Here is a 5,000-nt window from a genome sequence, read left to right as displayed (position 1 = left end):
ACAAACAAAAAATAAAATGGTTGTTGTTTTCGTCCACAGCTTTGATCATTTTTTTATATTCCAGATTTTCACAGAAGTCGCTATAAATAGGCAAAACGACAAGTCTAATTTGGGGAAGGGCTTTCCTAAAGCACACCATACTGACGCTTAATAGATATCATTTTTTCTTTTCTAAAGCCATCCGTAAACGTAAATTCTTCTTCTTCTTCTTCGTTCGTGAGCTGCAACTCCCACGTTCACTCGTATGTACACGAGTGGACTTTTACGTGTATGACCGTTTTTACCCCGCCATGTAGGCAGCCATACTCCGTTTTATCCCAGCTGTGCATGCTGGGTATGTTCTTGTTTCCATAACCCACCGAATATTGCATCTCGGTAACGGCGCCTGGTGGGTAAAGGTGGAGATTTTTCCGATCTCTCAGGTCAACATATGTGCAGACCTGCCAGTGCCAAAACCCCATACGTGTGTATACGCAAGCAGAAGATCAAACACTTATGTTAACTCACTCAGTACGACCAGTCCTCTCTTCTCCTCTACACAGACCCCTGGGATGTCCAGTGGGTGTCTCAATGACCCAACCTTTAGCTTCCGTCGTACGAATTGTGGTATTCTTTGTCAACGTTCACCTCGTCAGTATAAGAGCCTTCCACTTGCAATATTTTGATGATGGTAATTGGGGTGAAACGCTGTTAACGTCGTCTCTTTCGCCGTTCGTATGGAGAGAGTTAAATATTCTGTAACAGAGTTCATATTCTGTCTTTTTTTTACTCTTTTGTAGATGATAGTTCCTGTACGAACATGTCTATCATCGCTGCTTAAGAACAAAAAGACAGCTGACTTTTCCCCAGCGCCTTAGTTTAACTCTCTCCATACGAACGGCGAAAGAAACGACGTCAACAGCTTTTCATCCCAATTACTATCATCAAAATATTACAAGTGGAACGCTCTTATACTGAAGAGGTGAATGTTGACAAAGAATACCACAGTTCTGACGACGGAAGCTAAAGGTTGGGTCATTCAGACACCACTGGTCTGTGTAGAGGAGAAGAGAGGACTGGCCGTACTGAGTGAGTTAACCATACACAGTGAAGGCCTGTTATAAACAGTATTTCTTTGATTTCCATTGCTGCCCTCATGTTTTCCTCTTTCTACTAGGAATAGTTTCATACGATAACATTATTTAGGTAATTTGTGGTTTTTTTCCATCTCGAAGAGACTAAGCCAGTACTTCACAGTACAGCACTCTACTGTTAACGAAAATGATGGTATTACTAAGCTCATCGTGTAATGATTTGATTGGCATTTTCGGTGGTGAGCAAAAGAAGCCTCAGTAAAGCACTCTATTGTTAACAAAAATGATGGTATTACTAAGCTCATCGTGTAATGATTTGATTGGCATTTTCGGTGGTGAGCAAAAGAAGCCTCAGTAAGCAAAAATATGTACTTTTTTTTTCAATATTGTCAAGTCTGTGTAAACCACCCAAACTTCAAATGAGGACAGCAATATTGCCTAAACCTTTGCACTGGATATCTTAAAGAAAGTTTCTTTTTATATGATTTCTTTGCTTTTCAGATAAGCTCTACTTTTTTATTTTTTTTATTTTTATTGATGAGGTGGTTTTTTTCTTTTGCTGAAGAAAATCATTATTTATTGATATGTATTGGTGTGGTTGCTCAATTGGGAATTTTTGTTTTGTTTTTGTTTTTGGTTATTATTGAACACAACTCTATCTACATGTTTGTGTGTATGGTGGTGATAGTGGTGTGTGTGTGTGTGTGTGTGTGTGTGTGTGTGTGTGTGTGTGTGTGTGTGTGTGCGTGCGTGCGTGCGCGCGCGCGCGCGCGCGCGTGTGTGTGTGTGTGTGTGTGCGTGTGTGAAGATACATGTATGTCAGTAATGTTTCAGTACACCAATGGAACACATGGAATAAACTTTTCGCCTGCACTGTGAGTGCAAGGGAGCTGTTCGCTTGCATCAGCTGAATGGCTGGCTACAACGAGTGCTCATTTCAAGAACATGTACTGAATCAGGGAAATCAGTGTACGCATCACAAATGTAAATTGTAAAAAAACACTTTTGCTTGCGCATGCATGGGAACCATAAACGTCGCTCAGTACATGTTGGCACACATCGTAATGTGACATTCATTATATTCCAAGTCATTATCATTTTTGTTCATATTTCACATAAGTATATAATACGATACATGTCCATGAATGCGAGTCACAAATGTAAGAACTGAAAATCATAGCACACCAATATACTGCGCGGGGAAAACAAAATAGAGAGAGAGAATAACAGGAGTATAACATTATCATATCACGTGTGACACACATTTTTTTTGCGTGTCATTGCAACTGCAACATCGTAATATGTTCACAGCACAGCAACATAAGAGAGAGAGAGAGAGAGAGAGAGAGAGAGAGAGAGAGAGAGAGAGAGAGAGAGAGAGAGAGAGAGAGAGAGAGAGACAGAAGGGGAGGAAGACAGAGACAGAGACAAATATAGAGAGACAGAGACAGAGAAAGAGAGACAGAGAGAGAGGTGGTGATACATCAGGAGAATGTTATTCTCATTTGCAACACGCATGTTTCCGTGTCTCTTAATGCCACTGCAAACCATTGCAATATGCTTTCAACACAGCAACATCAGAGAGAGAGAGAGAGAGAGAGAGAGAGACAGACAGACAGACAGACAGACAGACAGACAGACAGACACAGAGAGAGACAGAGACAGAGACAGAGACAGAATCAGAGACGGAGACAGAGAATATCAGGAGAATAACATTCTCATGTGTGACACGCTTTTTCGCGTGTCATATTTATCGCCACGGCAACATGGCAATATATTCACAACACACAGCAACATCAAGTATTGATCGCCAAAACGTTTCTTTTTTTTTTGTTTGTTTTTTTCATTTCACTCATAAAATGTCCGGAAATCATAACCGATATAAGATAAAAGACAACAGAATTCTAAATGCACTTCTGCAACACACATAGAGATCAAAACATAGGAAGTTCTTTTTTTTTCTTTTGTCTTTTCTTCTTTTCTTCCCCTGTCACCAATTTCACACACAATAAGTTCAGTGGAGAACACTTTAATTGTCACACATTCGGCCAGAAATCGCCACACAGTTTCAATTTCAGTTTCAAGGAGGGGTCAGAGCGTTCGGACTGATCCATACACGCTACACCCGCAGCAGATACCTGACCTGACCTTCGAACGTACAGTTCAGGCCTTGAGATCAGGGCTCAGATCACTACAAGTCACACTTTCTGTTTCCTGCAATTTTTTTTTTATATTTTTTTTTTAACAAGCGGAATCAAACTTGAAGTCAGCTGGGAATGGTTACTTGCTTGAAAAAAGAAATTCGAACACTGTAAAAAGATCATGTCCAGCTTTATTACAATGAAATACTGTGTGTATCAAGAACAAGAAGAAGAAGAAGAAGAAGAAGAAAAGAAACCAAACCAAACCCGGATACTGCAACACAATCAAGTCTAGCTTTTTTTTTTTACCATCAACTAGTGTATGCATTAAAGGGGGGAAACTCCACCACTCCCGCACCATTGGGAAAAAAACAAATCTCATTCAGCGAGCTCCCACCCCCCTCTTCCCGCAAGAAACAAAACAACAACAACAATCCATAAAAAACAAGAGGCAAGGCCTTCAAGACTCACTTGTGATACACTTTAACCAAAAATCTAAGCTTTTTATGTATTGAGTATAATTTCAAAATGTAATGTTTAAGATGAGAAAGATCAGTTTAAAGCAAATTAAGTCCCCTAGCATTAATTACAGAGTAATTTCGCTTTTTTTACTATCTGCACCAAAACGTTTGCAAAATAAATAAAACTTCCATGCTTAGCAAAAGAAGTTCCTGTTTGAACAAAAAATGAAAATAATGACTGCTCTTGTTGTTGGGTCAGAATATCAGATCACAGTGCCAAGTTTAGAGAATACCAAAAATATAAATATAACAGTAAATTCAGTTTGCATATAATTAGGCTTCATTTTTTTTTTTTTTTGTGCCCATCCCAGAGGTGCAATATTGTTTTAAACAAGATGACTGGAAAGAACTGAATTTTTCCTATTTTTATGCCAAATTTGGTGTCAACTGACAAAGTATTTGCAGAGAAAATGTCAATGTTAAAGTTTACCACGGCCACACAAACACACACACACACACACACACACACACACACAGACAACCGAACACCGGGTTAAAACATAGACTCACTTTGTTTACACAAGTGAGTCAAAAACTACAAAGACAAAGTACAAAAAAGAAACAAAAAAACAAACAAACAACCCCCCCAAAAAACAACAACAACAACAACAACCCCCAAACAACAACATCAAGAAACACACTTTTTGGAAACGCTTTGATTGTCATACATAGCATCTGCCAACACGCGAAACGAATACAAATTTTGTGTGTCTGTGTGTTTTCAGTCATAACTGTACTGTTGTCAGGTGGCGTACATCCACTCAGATGGAGAACATATTCGCATGTCAAAAAAAAGAAAAAAAAAGAAAAAAGAGAGAACATAACACAGACAAAGAAAAAAAGAAAGAACAGGTTACAATGGCAAAATGAAAATGAAAATGATAATAATGATGAAAACGATAATGATAGCAGTAGTACTAGTGGAAGTAGTAGTTGTATTGTATTGTATTGTATTACTCTTATTATCACAACATATTTCTCTGTGTGAAATTCGGGCTGCTCTCCCCAGGGATATCGCGTTGCTACACTGACAGCGCCACCCGTTTTTTTTTTTTTGTGTGTTTTTTTGTTTGTTTTTTTGTTTTTGCCTGCAGTTTTTTTTTTAAATGTTTTTTTCTATCTAAGTGGATTTCTTTTTACAGAATTTTGCCAGGTACAACCTTTTTATTGCCGTGGGTTCGTTTACGTGCGCTTTGTGCATGCTGCACACGGGACCTCGATTTATCGTCTCATCCGAATGACTAGCGTTCAGACCACCACTCAAT

This window comes from Babylonia areolata, chromosome 15 (genome assembly GCF_041734735.1).
Source record: "Babylonia areolata isolate BAREFJ2019XMU chromosome 15, ASM4173473v1, whole genome shotgun sequence".
NCBI classification, from domain to species: Eukaryota; Metazoa; Mollusca; class Gastropoda; order Neogastropoda; family Buccinidae; genus Babylonia; species Babylonia areolata.
This window is presented reverse-complemented; position numbering follows the sequence as displayed.